The 18,479-nt window shown below is 42.7% G+C and overlaps 1 non-coding gene across 1 annotated transcript; it reads left to right on the top strand.

The window, feature by feature from the left end:
* Positions 1-2,445: 2,445 nt before the first annotated feature.
* trnaq-cug (transfer RNA glutamine (anticodon CUG)) lies at positions 2,446-2,517 on the top strand. The gene has a single exon. It is a non-coding gene; the product is annotated as a tRNA-Gln (tRNA).
* The last annotated feature ends 15,962 nt before the right edge of the window (positions 2,518-18,479 follow it).

Here is an 18,479-nt window from a genome sequence, read left to right on the forward strand (position 1 = left end):
ATGACTATATTTTCTACATTTAACCCGAATGTTAGTATTAGAGCGAGGGTATGACGACCATTATGACATTCTATGACATTCTATGACATTCTGATTAATCCCTACTGAATCTAAAATAGACACAAACGCTGTTTTCAAAGGGTCTTCTGGGTTATCGAAGTGAATATTAAAATCTCTGACAACTAAAGTTTTGTCTAAGTAAATAACCAGATCTGAGATAAAATCTGCAAATTCAGAAAGAAACTCAGAATATGGCCCTGGGGGCCTGTAAATAATTATTCACCATGAACCTGTTTTTTTTTTTGGATGCCTTCTTTCCAGTAGAATATAGTGAATGGAATCATTGTAATAGTCATAAATCATGGAGAAATAAACACAAGATTTTCTTGCTAGTTATGATAGTGGACACAGTGTAGTGTCTCTCCTGGGAATCACAGGTCCTACTCCCTAACTTGAATCACATACCAAGACAATGAAGTTACAGCCCTTGTTGAAAGCAGTAAAATCAGTAAAGCCATACAGATTTTGTGAAGAATGCAAAGGTGACATGAGCCTGCGTTCACACAGATATCTAATAGAACGGGGGCTAATAGGGGCTTCATGCCCCGAATAGAAAGATGGCCAAGATGGCTTTTGTTTCCCCTTCACATGAGTGTTAGTGCTATTGATGCTGGTCATTTGAGGTCAAGGCCTATGTTGCAGTGGCCTCATGGATGAGGCACTGGACTCTTAAGCCAGTGTTTGTGTGTCAAATTTGATGAGAGAAAGGCTTTGTCCAGAGGCTTTTGAAATTCGTGATTGCATGTGTTTAGCAGAGAGGGGTAAGCAGATTTCTTCTAACACCAAAATTTCCAAGATCCCATTAATTGAGAGTACACACAAGGATACAGCAGAAGCATGGCTGGCTTGCTAAACAAGAGGAAGCAAATCAGTAGTAAAAATGTGTCAGCCCATTTCAGTCCAGACAAATCCAGGTGTTTCCAGTTTATTTTCTTCTTCTGTCCCATGTCAATTTGCACCACGTATAGGGTCCGTTACAGTGATAGAGACAGGTTCCTAGCACTTAATCCGCCCCTGTCATTTGCCAGCAGTCTTCTCATGTTGGACTTTTCAACATAAGTTTCACGAATGCCTCATCGGCGACGATCCATGTCCCGTTTGAAAACATTCACCCATACAACTGGGTTTGGGAATGCCTCACCAGTGTTTGCATCATGCAACAGTCTTAGCTCATTGCACAAGTGCACGATGGACTTGTCAGGATTACTCGAAATCATTTCTGTCAACCATTGCATGCTTAGTCCTGGGTCATCAATCTCAGGCAGCCCTGCTGTCATGACAGAATAGCCAAAGGGGCCCCACCAATGGTGCCAGTTGTCCGCAACACTTTGTTGGCTGTCCATTGCTAGCGATGATGCCTGTTTCATTAGGATGCACAGAAATGCAGATGGGCCACGAGGCCCGCACCACAGTGACAGAGTCGTCTGCAGCGGTGGCATGAATGGCCCAGTTGAGGTGCTATGGAATGTCTAGTTTTGTGAGCTCTCCTATACTCCCATTGATGCTTGTCTTCAATTGCAAACACTGAGCTTTTAACTTTGCTTCGCTTTGTTGCTCTAACCGAGGCATCCCTTTCCCATGTCTGATCAATAATGACAGCATTCTTCATGTTCCTCTTCCAAACGTCTTTGTACCTCAGTTTCTGTCCTCCTTGTTTCTGTCAGCCTCTTTCCTAGGCTCAGTTCTCCATAGAAAACAGCTTCAGGTAGTCGTGTGTCAAGTGTGCGCCAGACGTGTCCAGCCCAACAAAGTTGGGAGGCTGTAATAAGGGTTTCCACGCTTACTGTTTTGGCTCACCTGAGGACTTCTACATCGGGGACCTTGTCCTGCCATCTTATTTTGAGGATTTGATGCAGGTGTCGCAGTTGTAGCCTGGTCAGATACTTGAAGTGTTTACTGTAGAGCCTCATACATTCATTGGCATAAAGCAGAGGTGATAAAACTGCAGTGTTGTATACTTTCAACTTGCTGGTTCTCTTGATGTCATGGCGAGACCATAGTTGCTTTTGTAAAGCACCGAAGGCTTTGGTGGCAGCTTGAATCCGGCAGTCTACCTCCAAGTCTAATGAGTTGGTGTTGTGCATCTGCTTAATGCCTATAATGTAATGTGATCTAAAAAACAAATTTCTGCTTGCTGCATACATTTCACAAGGGCCAAAGGCTGTATCCGACTGCATGGAAGAAGCCATGAGTTAAACCCTGTAGAGCATGCTGAAATAGCTCAGTAGGGAGAGTATTAGACTGAAGGTTCCTGATTCAGTCCTAGGTTTTGGGATTGGTGGTGTGTGTACGCTTTTGACCAAGTGGATGCTAAATTTTTTGCCAGATCGAGGTCAGTTATATGGCAGTAATTTGATGGTAAAAACAATCATGCAGCTGTGTCTTGGTTCCATGGTGTAATGGTTAGCACTCTGGACTCTGAATCCAGTGGTCTGAGTTCAACTCTCAGTGGAACCTCTGAAGCTGTTGTTTGCACCTCTTGAAATAATGTATTTTGCCTGAAGGCTACTTTTGAGCAAGCTTGTATATCCCAAACCCTTTGTTTCCATCAACATGGAACAAGTTCTCTTCAAGATAGGTATGGTCCACTTCTGCAATTTTGGATCTGAGGTTTATTCCAGTACCATCACAGCTTCAATGATATTGGGCACTACAGAGATCTTGCAGTCACGTGACCAGAAAGTACACAGCCGCCATCTTGTCGGTAAAAAACACCGCTGAATACTGCTGCACTCGTGTACAAAATGGATAAATTTCAACCGGCGAACTACACGGCTCATTTTTCTAATGAACAGATAACTAGATATATGTCTAAAATAAACGACCTACAGATTAGTGACCCTTATAGCTTACCAGACGTAATTTTCACGACCGTGTCAGTGGATATTGAACTGCCAGAGGTGGAATACCCAGAAGTGTATAATTACCTCATAAACTTTCCCTCGCTGTTCAGTGGTGAAGCACTGTGTGCTTATAAATCTCTGGACAATTATCTTTACAGAAATTCAGGATTTGTCAGCCGCCCTCAGATGTGGCATCTTGTAAACAAGAAAATAACAATCCTCATTGGATGGGTAAGTCACTTAAGTATTACTAGTACTGATACTAGATATATATCAGTAGTATCTCGTATCGCACTGACCAGCTGATTATAGAATAGAATAAGGTAATTCCAGCTGTAATTCCAAATCGTCCATGTTGTTTACCATGGATCTGGCATTGGAGAGATAGAGGCTTGGCAGTGGAGATTTGAGTGGCTGTTTTCTGAGCTTAGTCAACAGGCCAGCTCTGCCTGCAGCCTCGCTTTTGCTTCCTCTCCCGACGCTGCCTCCTTCGCCTACCAGACCCGATAACAATCCACGGAGACCCCACTGGTCTCGCTATCTCATCCGGAATGTTGTGCATGCGATGGAAATCGCTACAAACCGTCTCTATTGGCAGTGGTCAAGTTGTAAAATCAAACCAAGGGGGATGGTGAAATTTTTAGTCGCGTGTCGACTCATCGGTCAGTCCATCGGTGGGAAACTGGTTTGCTTTTAGGAGGGTTTGCACACAACATAGGTCTGTGGACCTTGTTCATTTACCAGACATACAGTATTTTGTGATAATAAAGTGTGTAGTACACACTGTGTACCCTTTTTATTGTTGTAAAAAACATAATACACTGGTATTTTACTGTAAAACATCACAGTGTGGATGTCATGTGTCATATTTAGTCAGTCTCCTGGCTGACACACCTAGCACATTCTCCATATTAGGGTGAAATGCAGATGACAAATTTGAAGTGTAACTTCATAGTCATGGTAGGCTCCTTTTAAATCGTTTGGTAAATAATTTATTAAAACCTCAGCAGGCAATGTAAATGAACAACTGAATCTTTTCATATCAAGTCAATAGAATTTTTATTCAAAGCTGAACATTGGGAACATTGAGTTAAATACAGAGGTAGGTAGGTAACCAATAAGCTAAAACAAGCAACAGTAAATTGTAAATCAGACTAAACTTCCTAAAAGATATTTGAGGCATTATGCATTTTTTGTTTTTTTCCTTTTTGTTATTATTGTGTTTATTCTTATAATGTTGTAACTTTGATTCCCGCTGTTATCCAGGTCACGTGACACCTTAATGTTGACGGTTACCAAGGAGCTGCCTTGGATACTGTAGGTTGAATATGGATTAATTAAATTATAAATTATGTAATAATTGATCATTGAATTAATCAATTTATAAATAAAGATCAGTCTCATAAAATCTTAAATTATTTATCTTAATACTCACCGTGAATGGTTACATTCAAGATTATTGGTAGCTCTGCATTAGATGGGAAACCCAGTTGTATACAAAAGCTAAATTTTGAAGGAAAAAGGAGTTCTAAATAGTTGACCTTGTGAATAAACAACAGGAACAAGTAAAATGTAATTCAATTTGATTAGCTTTTATTTGTCTACTACTCACTAATAATAATCTCACAAAATACATTCAATGTCGGGCAAAGGTAATAACAAGACAAAACAATGGAACAATTACACCTGGACCATAAATTTGAGGGAAAGAGAGAGAAAAAGAGAATCCTTTGTGTGTGCGTGTGTGTAGGTGTGTGTGAGACTAGGGCAAGCCGATGCGTGCGTGTGTGTAGGTGTGTATGTATCTGTGGGCAGATGCTAACGACTAGCCACTCTGGCAATGCTTAAACAAAATGGCGGTGAGTGCCTAGGTGTCGTATCACAGGTAACTCAATGAGGAAGGTACCAAAATGGCGTCGGGAAATATGGCGCCTGCAGGCCTAGTCGAGAACCCAAGCCTACCAGCTAGCGTATCACCCTGAGGTAGCTAGCAATAAGTTGCTAAGGAGAATCTGACAACGTTACAGCTGGATCCAAACACTGTACTTAACAATTTCCAACAGACTATCTAGGCAAAGAACTCAACGTGAGAGAGAGAGAGAGAGAGAGAGAGAGAGAGAGAGAGAGAGTGTGTGTGTGTGTGTGTGTGTGTGTGTGTGTAATAGGTGTTGGGTGGAGAGAACTAGGCCTTGTAGCGGTCTAGCCTCGGAGCTTAAAATAACAAACTTGTCGCTACGCTGCTAATCAGATAGGGAAGCTAGCAATGGAGTTAAGGAAAGATATCATGCAAGATACCCTGTCTAACAAGTTCAAAGAAAAAAACAGAACCAAAACAAACAATAAAAAAACCAAACACCTTCCGTGTCTGAGCGGGTATGCTAAACAGCTCAAAGCTTAAACATGACCCTAACAACCATCTGAATAAGCTACAAATTAAAATTTGCCCAAGTGCCTACTCAATGCGATGGAAGTTCATTCTCCGATGTCCACGCTGAGGGTCGCGGTCTGAGGAGAGGAGGTTAGCGGCAAGTTGCGTCCAACCGCGGCTAACGAAGCAGGGAGATGGAGGCCTAGCTGGCCCACGGTGCTTCGGGAGAAACCTCCGGTGATGCGTCGACGAGAAAAATGCTGAGAGGAGCGAAGCTGTCCGCAAATGCCTCTTAGCGTGGAAAACTACTTAACTGTAGTTAAACTTTGCAAAGGTTTAGAATCAAAACCACTATAATCACTGAAACTTAGCGAGTCGTTCAAAAGTTCGGCCGAAACTAATTTCAACAGGCTGTTCTCAGACAATAGCGGTTAGTCTCAACACTGTAGGCGAGTGTGCCAACAGTCCGTCCGACCACTCCAGTAGCCAGAACACGAGAGGACGAATCGAGGCGCTCTCGATACAGTTAAAGCAGTTCCACTTTACATCACATCCGGGTGGAGCGCGCAAGGAATTGTGGGATCGTTATAGGGGGCGCTGGCAAGTTACCAACAGATACTTTGATACTTTGCTTCGATACATACCAGCACTTTGATACATACTGGATACAAGCTAGCAAAATGAGTTAAAATCAGGCATCTTTGGAAAGTTTCTTTGGAAAGGGGAAAAGGCCCATTGTGTGAGGAGACAGAAGAAGAGCCTATGACGAAGAAAAAAAAAAGCTGCATTTTAGCAGACACTTCGTCGAGTCCTACACTAATCCTGCTCTGCCTTACATGTTGTGACCGGCTCTCTAATGAGGCAATGAAGCCTTCAAAACTGCTAGTGTCATTTATTTTAGCCTTCCTGTCTTGAATAACACTTTTTGTTGCCTGAAGAATAACAAACGAACGTCCAGGCTGATTAAATTAATGGCCTTATAGAAGAAATCAAAGATAACATGAACCTGAGTAAGCTATCGATAGCTGGCTAGACTCCAAACTAACATTCATTATGATAGCTGTGTTGTTATCTGCCGCCCACAAATTAGGCTACATATCGGTAACTTTACAGCATGATAGTGGGCTCACAGAAAGTGTGACTGATATTCGTAACTCTTGACTTACCTCCTGAAATGTTTTTTCTTGCGATCTTAAATCCGAACTTGCTTAGGTCTTGCTGTCCACTCCGCTTGGCCATGATGCTGCAATCTGCTGATGTCACTGACGCCGAATGAAATAAAAAATAACGGAACCCCAACTGAATGTCACCTCCTCAAACGCTTCGCTTGCGCGTGTCCTCTCTCGCAGTAGCTTATTGTATGCTCAGTTTCAGCAAAGCTACGTGGAATGGCATTTCTAATTCCAATGTTAAATAGAAGTAATGTCCACATTTATTGATAAAATTGCTCAAGGGAAGGGAGGGGGGATGCCCGTTTTAGAGGGGGGATGATTTTGACCATTTTTTATTCCAGGGGGGATGGCATCCCCCCCCATCCCCCCTCAACTCGAGTACAGGGCACAATGGATAACAGGGCTGACTACAAATTAGAAGATTCTCTGTTAGATGCTTGGCTGACCACAAAATGCTTCAACCAGCAGCTGATTTTCTGGTAGGGGATCACAGATAACTCAGAGTCCAGAGAGCTGTAATCAGGGAAGCAATTGGATTCTGTTCTGGCATCTCCGTCACCCTGGTTGGAATCTGGGTTATATCATTGAAATTTCAGTTTCACTGAGTCACTCTTCATCTCTGAGTTTGTCCATGGATTGCAACTGTTAGCATGGCTTGTGAGGGATAGCAAAATGAGAAAGGATCACCACTGCCTGAAACCTTACGTCGGCTTGGGGCACAATAGTTGGTGCATGTGACCTCGGATCGGATGCTTCTCGCGTTGCTGCTTGGTTCTCTCTTACCCCATACAGCACTTTGTACAAGACTCATTGTTCACACTGACAAAGCTTGAAGCTTCTGCTCAGAGTCTGACCATGGGCTGTGACCAGCAACCCTTTGAGAGAGGGAAAATTTTCTTACAGATAACATCTCCACTCAGTTCTGCATCACTCTTACAGTGGTGCTTGGAACTTTGTGAATCCTTTAGAATTTTCTCTATTTCTGCATAAATACGACCGAAAACATCATCAGATGTTCACACAAGTCCTAAAAGTAGATAAACAGTTAAACAAATAAGACAAAAATATTATACTTGGTCATTTATTTATTGAGGAAAATGATCCAATATTACATATCTGTCAGTGGCAAAAGTATGTCAACCTTTGCTTTCAGTATCTGGTGTGAACCCCTTGTGCAGCGATAACTGCAATTAAACGTTTCCGGCAACTGTTGATCAGTCCTGCACACCGGCTTGGAGGAATTTTAGCCCATTCCTCCATACAGAACAGCTTCAACTCTGGGAAGTTGGTGGGTTTCCTCACATGAACTGCTCGCTTCAGGTCCTTCCACAACATTTCCATTGGATTAAGGTCAGGACTTTGACTTGGCCATTCCAAAACATTAACTTTATTCTTTAACCTTCTTTGGTAGAATGACTTGTGTGCTTAGGTTCATTGTCTTGTTGCATGACCCACCTTCTCTTGAGATTTAGTTCATGGACAGATGTCCTAACATTTTCCTTTAGAAATCGCTGTTATAATTCAGAATTCATTGTTCCATCAATGATGGCAAGCCGTCCTGGCCAAGATGCAGCAAACAAGGCCCAAACCATGATACTACCACCACCATGTTTCACAGATGGGATAAGGTTATTAGTCTGGAATGCAGTGTTTTCCTTTCTCCAAACGTAACGTTTCTCATTTAAACCAAATAGTTCTTTTTTGGTCTCATCCGTCCACAGAACATTTTTCCAATAGCCTTCTGGCTTGTCCATGTGATCTTTAGCAAACTGCAGATGAGCAGCAATGATCTTTTTGGAGAGCAGTGGCTTTCTCCTTGCAACCCTGCTATGCACACCATTGTTGTTCAGTGTTCTACTGATGGTGGACTCATGAACATTTGCTAATGTGAGAGAGGCCTTCAGTTGCTTAGGAGTTACTCTGGGTTCCTTTGTGACCTCGCCAACTATTACACACCTTGCTCTCGGAATGATCTTTGTTGGTCGACCACTCCTGGGGAGAGTAACAATGGTCTTGAATTTCCTCCATTTGTACACAGTCTGTCTGACTGTGGATTGATGGAGTCCAAACTATTTAGAGATGGTTTTGTAATCTTTTCCAGCCTGACTAAATAACAAAAATTAACAGCTACTTTTCTGGAAAATGCCTGAGTTGTCACCAATGGCCTAAGCACTTCAAAGGTGGCCTTTTCACCTCAAGGCTGTCCCATATGGTCTAGTGGTCAGGATTCCTGGTTTTCACCTAGGTGGCTTGGGTTCAACTCCTGGTATGGGAATGTGTCTTTGTTGTGCCACTCTAGTTGCAAGTCACATGACCTTGAGTGAAATCTTCATTCAATAGGCTCTTGCTTTCATGAGTCCTTTTGGTGTCATGATGGGACAAGAAGTCTGATGACAGTGCAGAAGATTCCAGGATTCACTCCTGGCCTACTCAGCTTAGCTCTCTCTTACCCCATCTAAGGCCCTGGCTGTTTGTTAAATCCAACAAAGCACAAAGGCTGTACTCTGAATCTGACCACAGCAGCCGGTGTTCAGCTTTACAGCTATTTTTTAACACCGCAGGCTCAAGCCTGTACAGAGGGAAAGGGTAAGCGTCCAGGTTTTCACTACACCAGGCCAAATGTGTGCCAGTGCATCCAGCTGTTCTTCCAACATCTGATGTAGGGGCGGCTATCATGCCCATAACCATAGTAACCCTTTCACAGTACAGTTTGAACACTCCAATCTCTGTACTCGATGCCATGTTCTATCTCCACCCATTCTTCTGAATCCCTGTAACGGTATTGGACAGAGACGATACCAGATACCAAATACAGTGACGTCACGACTGCTTTAAACCAGTGGCGGCACCAAAATTCTGTGTCTCTGGCGGTGGATTTCCTCTCTGGTGGTGGATTCCACACGTGAAAGAGAAGCCGTGCATTGGCACTACAGAAGGACAGAGAATGAAGAACCAGCTATTGATACCGGACTTTAGCCAAAGTTCAACGTATTTGACCTTCGCAGAGTTGTAATAATAATTGAACTGGTTAGTTACTGCAGCCCACACAGTGTTTCAAAGAGAAAAGGCGACCGGATTCTTTTTCCCTTTTTCAACGTTGACGAATTATAAACAAGATTCCTTCTAGATTATTGGACAGCTAACGGGACACCGAGGATCTTCAGCTGACGAGCTGTAAGGAACAAAACCATCTTCATCCTGGATCTGCATCCCGCGCTATCTTCAGAGAAGGCACACTTCAATCGCTAACAAGAGCAATCACCCAAGTGAGGCTAGCATCTGGGCAAAATGTGTTAGTTTTTACTTGCAGTTAGTTAATAGTGTTCTTTATTTGAATTCATTTACAGTGGTGCTTGAAAGTTTGTGAACCCTTTAGAATTTTCTATATTTCTGCATAAATATGACTTAAAATATCATCAGATTTTCGCACACGTCCTAAAAGTAGATAAAGAGAACCCAGTTAAACAAATGAGACAAAAATATTATACTTGGTCATTTATTTATTGAGGAAAATGATCCAATATTACATATCTGTGAGTGGCAAAAGTATGTGAACCTTTGCTTTCAGTATCTGGTGTGACCCCCTTGTGCAGCAATAACTGCAGCTAAACGTTTCCGGTAACTGTTGATCAGTCCTGCACACCGGCTTGGAGGAATTTTAGCCCATTCCTCCGTACAGAACAGCTTCAACTCTGGGATGTTGGTGGGTTTCCTCACATGAATTGCTCGCTTCAGGTCCTTCCACAACATTTCCATTGGATTAAGGTCAGGACTTTGACTTGGCCATTCCAAAACATTTAACTTTATTCTTCTTTAACCATTCTTTGGTAGAATGACTTGTGTGCTTAGGGTCGTTGTCTTGCTGCATGACCCACCTTCTCTTGAGATTAAGTTCATGGACAGATGTCCTGGCATTTTCCTTTAGAATTCACTGGTATAATTCAGAATTCATTGTTCCATCAATGATGGCAAGCCGTCCTGGCCCATATGCAGCAAAACAGGCCTAAACCATGATACTACCACCACCATGTTTCACAGATGGGATAAGGTTCTTATGCTGGAATGCAGTGTTTTCCTTTCTCCAAACATAACGCTTCTCATTTAAACCAAAAAGTTCTATTTTGGTCTCATCCGTCCACAGAACATTTTTCCAATAGCCTTCTGGCTTGTCCACGTGATCTTTAGCAAACTGCAGATGAGCAGCAATGTTCTTTTTGGAGAGCAGTGGCTTTCTCCTTCCAACCCTGTCATGCACACCATTGTTGTTCAGTGTTCTCCTGATGGTGGACTCATGAACATAAACATTAGACAATGTGAGAGAGGCCTTCAGTTGCTTAGAAGTTACCCTGGGGTCTTTCGTGACCTCGCCGACTATTACACGTCTTGCTCTTGGAGTGATCCTTCTTGGTCGACCACTCCTGGGGAGAGTAACAATGGTCTTGAATTTCCTCCATTTGTACACAATCTGCCTGACTGTGGATTGGTGGAGTCCAAACTCTTTAGAGATGGTTTTGTAACCTTTTCCAGCCTGATGAGCATCAACAACACTTTTTCTGAGGTCCTCAGAAATCTCCTTTGTTTGTGCCATGATACACTTCCACAAACATGTGTTGTGAAGATCAGACTTTGATAGATCCCTGTTCTTTAAATAAAACAGGGTGCCCACTCACACCTGATTGTCATCCCATTGATTGAAAACACCTGACTCTAATTTCACCTTCAAATTAACTGCTAATCCTAGAGGTTCACATACTTTTGCCACTCACAGATATGTAATATTGGATCATTTTCCTCAATAAATAAATGACCAAGTATAATATTTTTGTCTCATTTGTTTAACTGGGTTCTCTTTATCTACTTTTAGGATTTGTGTGAAAATCTGATGATGTTTTAGGTCATATTTATGCAGAAATATAGAAAATTCTTAAGGGTTCACAAACTTTCAAGCACTACTGTATGAGTTAAATGTACACATTTTGATTCACATGAAAGTCGGTCTTAGACCACGTGTTGTTTGATTGACTTTATGATCTGTATTTAGTTATTTTGTGCATGCGTTCTCTCTCTCTTTTTAACTCCCTCCATCATACTTCACTCCTCAACATTGGGATTTGAGTAGAATTTATATACACCAGCCTCGTCAAACTGGCAGAGGAGGAGGCGTTGCGGTTATTTATAATGATTATCTAGGTGTAACACAAAAACCTGGTTATAAATTTAATACATTTGAAGTTCTTCATACTCATATAATGTATGTAGCCTCGAAAAATAAGTCTACCCAGTTAATTCCATTGCTTATTATTTACAGGCCCCCGGGGCCATATTCTGAGTTTCTTTCTGAATTTGCAGATTTTATCTCAGATCTGGTTATTTCTTTAGACAAAGCTTTAGGCTACGTTCACACTGCAGGCTGAAGTGACTCAAATCCGATCTTTTCGCCCATATGTGACCTGTATCCGATCTTTTATTGACAATATGAATGACACAGATCCGATTTTTTCAAATCCGACCCAGGCCGTTTGGATATGTGGTCCTAATTCCTTTTCATATGCGACTTCAGTCTGAACCGCCAGGTCGCATTCATCCGACTTACACGTCATCAACAAGCCACAAACGTCACTATTCTGCGCTGAAGTAGGCGGCGGGTCTCTCAAAAAAAGTTACAACAACATGGCGCATAATCACGGGCGCAGATAGAGATTATGTAGATTATGTGTGCCCAAGAAGACAACCATTGCAGCATACAAAAATTCGACGTCTAATCTGCGCAAGCATGTTGAGGTAAGTATTGTCATTGGCATCATAATCACGGGCGCAGATAGAGGGTGGGACGGGTGGGATTCGTCCCACCCAGATTTAAATTCACCTCGCTCGGTCCCCCCCACTTATAGGGAGGAAAAAACGTCTATGCTGTCTTTCTTTGCATAAGGCAAACCTCACGGAAAAATCAAAAGACTTATTACCATTCGGTTTATTGAGGTGCACGGCAGTGTATACATAGTTGCAACAATTCACATAAAACAAAACAAAGACTGATATTCGGTTGGTTGAGCTGCGCAGACTGCACAGGTTGTGAGCTCGAGCTTGGTTGCTATGGTAACCCACAAGTTTGACAGGCATATCGGGGTTGGGGTTGGTTTGCTGGCAGCTTTGTCCCCCCCAGTTCAAAAAATGTATCTGTGCCCCTGCGCATGACATCAATGTGAGGGACGCTTCGGGCTGTGAGGGTTCTGAATCTTCTCAATGGAAGGACGCAGAGGTTAGGGAGCTGATTTCCATTTGGGGGGATGCAGCTATTCAAGCTAGATTGGATGGGTCATACCGCAACCGGGCGGTTTTACTTCCGTAAACACTGGCCATGCTCACTACGTGTGACGTCCTGCAATGCGCATGCGGAACACTTTTAGGTCGCTTTTCGTTCATACTGAGGATCACATACAAGTCGCATATATTTGTTAATGTGAACGACCTCACAAAAAAATCGGATTTCACAAAAAAATCGGAATTGAGCATTAAGCCTTGCAGTGTGAACGTAGCGATAGTTGTCGGAGATTTTAATATTCACTTCGATAACCCAGAAGACCCTTTAAAAACAGTGTTTGTGTCCATTTTAGATTCAGTAGGGATGAATCAGAATGTCATAGGACCGACCCATAATGGTGGTCACACCTCATCTCATCTCATTATCTCTAGCCGCTTTATCCTTCTACAGGGTCGCAGGCAAGCTGGAGCCTATCCCAGCTGACTACGGGCGAAAGGCGGGGTACACCCTGGACAAGTCGCCAGGTCATCGCAGGGCTGACACATAGACACAGACAACCATTCACACTCACATTCACACCTACGGTCAATTTAGAGTCACCAGTTAACCTAACCTGCATGTCTTTGGACTGTGGGTGGTCACACCCTTGATCTAATACTAACATTCAGGTTAAATGTAGACAATATAATCATACTTCCACAGTCTGAAGTTCTCAGATCATTATCTTATCTCATTCAAACTATGTGTGAGTAATAATATATGCACCTCACCACGCTACTGTATTAAATGTACATTCACATCAACTACTGCACAGAGCTTTATAAATGATCTCCCAGAGCTGTCAACTTTGATTGGGTCACTGTCAGCCCCTGCAGAACTTGATCAGGCAACTGAATGCTTAGAGTCAACATTCCGCCATACCTTAGATAATGTAGCTCCTCTAAAAAGGAAAATGGTCAGAGACAAAAAATTAGCACCCAAGTATAATGATGACACTCGCACATTAAAACAGACCACTCGAAAATTGGAATTGGAATTAGAATTGAGGAATGTGTTAAGGACATTAGACACTGGATGCTTATTAATTTCCTTCTGCTTAACTCTGACAAGACTGAAGTATTTGTACTAGGACCACATACAGCTAAAAGTAAGTTTTCTGATTACACAGTGACTCTGGATGGCCTTTCTGTTTCTTCACGTGCAGCAGTAAAAGACCTCGGAGTGATTATTGACCCCAGTCTTTCATTTGAAACTCACATTGATAACATCACCCGGATAGCTTTCTTTCATCTCAGAAATATTGCCAAGATAAGAAATTTAATGTCATTATATGACGTGGAAAAACTAGTTCATGCTTTCGTTACCTCCAGGTTGGATTATTGCAATGCCTTACTGTCTGGATGTTCCAATAAGTGCATCAACAAGCTCCAGTTAGTTCAAAAGGCAGCAACAAGAGTCCTTACTAGAACTAGAAAATATGACCACATCACGCCTGTCTTATCCACACTGCATTGGCTCCCAATCAAATTTCATATTGATTATAAAATACTACTATTGACCTTTAAAGCACTAAATGGTCTCGCACCACAGTACCTGAGTGAACTTCTGCTCCTCTATGACCCGCCATGCCTACTTAGATCAAAAGGTGCAGGCTATCTGCTGGTACCTCGTATAGTGAAGGCTACATCAGGGGGCAGAGCCTTTTCTTACAAAGCTCCACAGTTATGGAACAGCCTTCCAAGTAATGTTCGGGAATCAGACACAGTCTCAGCATTTAAGTCTAGGCTGAAAACATATCTGTTTAGTCAAGCCTTTTGTTAATGGTGTTTATGAGGTAAAGGTGTAGATCTCAAGGGTCCTCAGACATAGTGTTTTGATAAACTGGGATGTATGGATGCTGTCAGTCCCCACTTGCTTGCTCACTCGAGTTTGTTGACGGTGTAGTGGCTGGCTGCTTTATGTCCCGGGGCTCCCTCATGCCTGTGTTACCTTCTGGCTCTCCCCTTTTAGTTATGCTGTCATAGTTAGCTTTTGCCGGAGTCCCTGCTTGGACTCAGTGCAATATGTATACTGTTCTTACTTATTCAGGTGACATTGGGCATACCTGACAACCCGTGTTTTCTTTCCCTCTCCCCCCCATCTGTCCCTCTGAGTTAGAGGTCTGCGCGGGTTGGATTTTTCAGTCCCACTCCCACCCGCATTGTGCAGTCCCGCTCCCGCCCGCGCCCGCAATGTGCAGTCCCGCTCCCGCCAGCGCCCGCAAAGAATTATGATTTTCAGTCCTGCTCCCGCCCACAAAAAAATTATGATTTTCAGTCCCACTCCCGCCTGCGCCTGCTATATTTTGTCCCGCCCCCGCCCACAAATCCCGCATGATGCAGACGTTCGCGTTATTTCTCAGGAAAGTTCTTGTCTTGACACAGCATGATGGTGCCCGCCCCCTACTTTGAGTGGATATGAGCATAAATATCTACAGCTCATGTTCACGTTTGTTATTATTTATCTTGTTTCTGAATTCAGCATGTAGTATCTCTAATAATAATAATTAGTGTTGTCAAGCAATTAAAATATTTAATCGCGAATCACACATTTTTATCATATGAGAAACTATTGTAGTTCTCTGATCAGCATAAAAAAGTGAATGGGCTTGCTTTATACTAATGGTGTGTTTTTTTTTGTTTTTTTTTGCAAAGTAGAGCTAGTAAGAGAAGTGAATTAGTTTACTGCTTGAGTTAGTCTACAACTCTAATCAGAGAGACAGGTTACACAGTGATGGTAGGCTTGACTCAATGCTATCCCAGAAATCCTTCCTGTAATATGCAAATTTGGCTGCCTCTGATTGGACAGCCAAATTTGCATATTACAGGAAGGATTTCTGGGATAGCATTGAGTCAAGCCTACCATCACTGTGTAGCCTGTCTCTCTGATTAGAGTTGTAGACTAACGCAAGCAGTAAATCACTTCACTCATGGTTCTCTTGCTAGCTGGGTGTGAACTGCGAGTCATTAGAGTGCTCAAAGGATTTCCCGTTAGGGTGATCAATGGCAAATTTAAGATACCATTCCTCACTCAATCTGGCAATCTGACTCTCTCTGCAAATTTAGGCATCTTATCACTGCTCCTGCCCACGCCGCATATGTCCGCTCCTGCCTGCGTGCGCATATGTGCACTTCCGGTCCCGCCCAAGCCCGCAATGAGCTTTCAAAATTTATCCTGCGCCGCACTGCTTTGCGGCGGGTCCCGCAAGTCCCACGGGAGTGCAGGGCTCTACTCTGAGTTACATGGAGTCAACAGGAAATCTTTTGGTGGAGAGGGTGGAGACCTCGACTAGCTATCGTAGCCTGCAGGGAATCGGCCATCAGACATTCTGTCGCATGTCCCAGACCCGGTGAAATGTAACTGAATTGTCTTGGCCAGCCCTGAGGGTCCCATCTGCATCCCATCATTGCTGAGGAGTGTGCTCCCATCACTCAATCAAGCATCCAGCCAGAGCAGGTCATGATATTTTTTTAACCATAATAACATGCCATTGTTGTGTATTATGCCTGATGTCAAGACTCTCGTCTCTGTGAGCCTACCACACAGATTTAATACTTGTGTCATTTTTAGGGCATACCTAACAAACTGTGTTTTCTCCCCCCCCATCTGTCCCTCTGAGTTACATGTTGGTCCTGGGATTGAGATGCTGGCCTCTTCTGCCCCTTGGACCTGCTTGATCCATCCTGGTGCCCTGTGTCTGGTTGGAGTTTTATCGCATCGCTCCTGTAGAGGATGGCCCCATGAGGACAGTTGAGGGTTACACCTGGAGGATGCTCTGGACTCTTACAGTAATGCTTTTATGGCTGAAGACTACAGTTAACTTGCTAACTTTAGGACTGCAGTTGTCATGAACAGTTTTGCACTCAAGTTTCCATCAATGAAGAGTTACAACATCAACGAAACTGTCTTCATGTTAAAACTGTTAATGTTATAGTCATGCTGTCTGTTGTTGCCCAAACGAGGATGGGTTCCCTTTTGAGTCTGGTTCCTCTCGAGGTTTCTTCCTCATGTCATCTGAGGGAGTTTTTCCTTGCCACCGTCGCCACAGGCTTGCTCAGTGGGGATAGATTAGGGACAAAATTAGCTCATGTTTTAAGTCGTTCAAATTCTGTAAAGCTGCTTTGCGACAATGTTCATTGTTAAAAGAGCTATACAAATAAACTTGACTTGAATTTGGGTTTAAGGCCGAGCCAAGACTAGTTTGAACTACAGATTCCTTTGTTCAATTTTGCATGCCCTTTCTGTGCTGACCATCCCCCTTTTGGGCACGGCTTCTGTTCGGTTCTTCCTGATTTTCCCACCGAACGGGGCATCAAAAGAGCACACTGGGAGGTTATAACTCGTCTTTGGTTTATTTTTTATTTGTCCACAATTTGCTTCAGTAGCTGTACATGCAACAGTATTTGGCAGTACAGTACATTAGTGGCAGTACAGCAGCAGCGTTTGGCAGGTTATAAACCTGTAAAACAGAAGGCTGTGTTGTAAACCAGCAATTCTGACGCATATGAAGATAACAATGTAAACCGCATAATACACAGTCAAATAAAACCACAATATAATTGATAAATACCAGTATAACCCACAACATATAAATCAAGTGTTCATACAAACATCCATAAGCAGCAGCACTTTACTATAGATATAACAATTATTAATTTAATTGATGGCTCCTAAATATGTTTAACATCAAGACACCAATAAATAAATGTCTATGCACAAACAACTAAGCATACATTTCATTCTGACAAATCAAGTCAAAGCAGCATGACAAATGTATAGGGCCAAATACTGATTTCATTTCTTCACAATAGACCCAAAGCCAAAGCCACACTGAATACGTCAATGTCTCAACTGGACTACATTTACCAGCTTACTCAACACAGGTAAGTATTTGCCAACAAGCGACTACACTACCCAGCATGCACCGCTTGCTCTGCAACCAGGAAATGTTTTAAACATATGACGCGGTACGCGGTGGTCCGGACTACCGTTGTGGTCCGGACCACGCCGTTTTCAGGTGTGGTCCGGACCACCAAGTTCAGAAGACAAATAAATTTTAAATTTTCAGCTACTTCTTCCCCTAATTTAGAATAAATTCTTTCCTTTGCCCTTTCTTCTGTTGCTTTGTAGTCTCTAGCACATTTTTTCTTATTCCTTAGAAGCTGTTCATAACCACCCTGAGACATAATGACGAAAGTTGGTAAAATTATTTTTCACTTCCCTCGTGGCAGCTCCCGCTTTTTTACATGCGTTAGAACTGGTATCTTTTATTGCGCGTGTGTTTTACGCATGCATTTCTCTTCCGGTTTGAGAAAAAATAACAAATGATGTACGACTTTGTAAAAAAACTCGTATTAAATGACAAACACAGTATGATTTTGGTAAGTTTTTATTTATATCGTAATATAATACAGCATACGGTGAACCGGACCACAATCCAGGAAAAATAATTAATTAATGCCCTCGTTTTGTATGGAAAATACGGTGATCCGGACCACCGCGTACCGCGTCATATGATGCGAGTGGAAGCACAGGACAACAAACAGTCACTATTAAGCCACTGTTACACACACAATGTCACAAAAACTAAGGAGAGGAATTAACTAAGCAAACAATACATGTCATGCACAGCGGCAGACCAAACCCAAGCAGCGCAATAAATAAAACCAGCAGCTTACCGGTGCCGTGTAGCTCTCTTGACAAGGTGGCAATACCGACTTTGTGCGCACTCCAAC

This window comes from Neoarius graeffei, chromosome 18 (assembly GCF_027579695.1).
Source record: "Neoarius graeffei isolate fNeoGra1 chromosome 18, fNeoGra1.pri, whole genome shotgun sequence".
In the NCBI taxonomy this organism is placed as follows: Eukaryota; Metazoa; Chordata; class Actinopteri; order Siluriformes; family Ariidae; genus Neoarius; species Neoarius graeffei.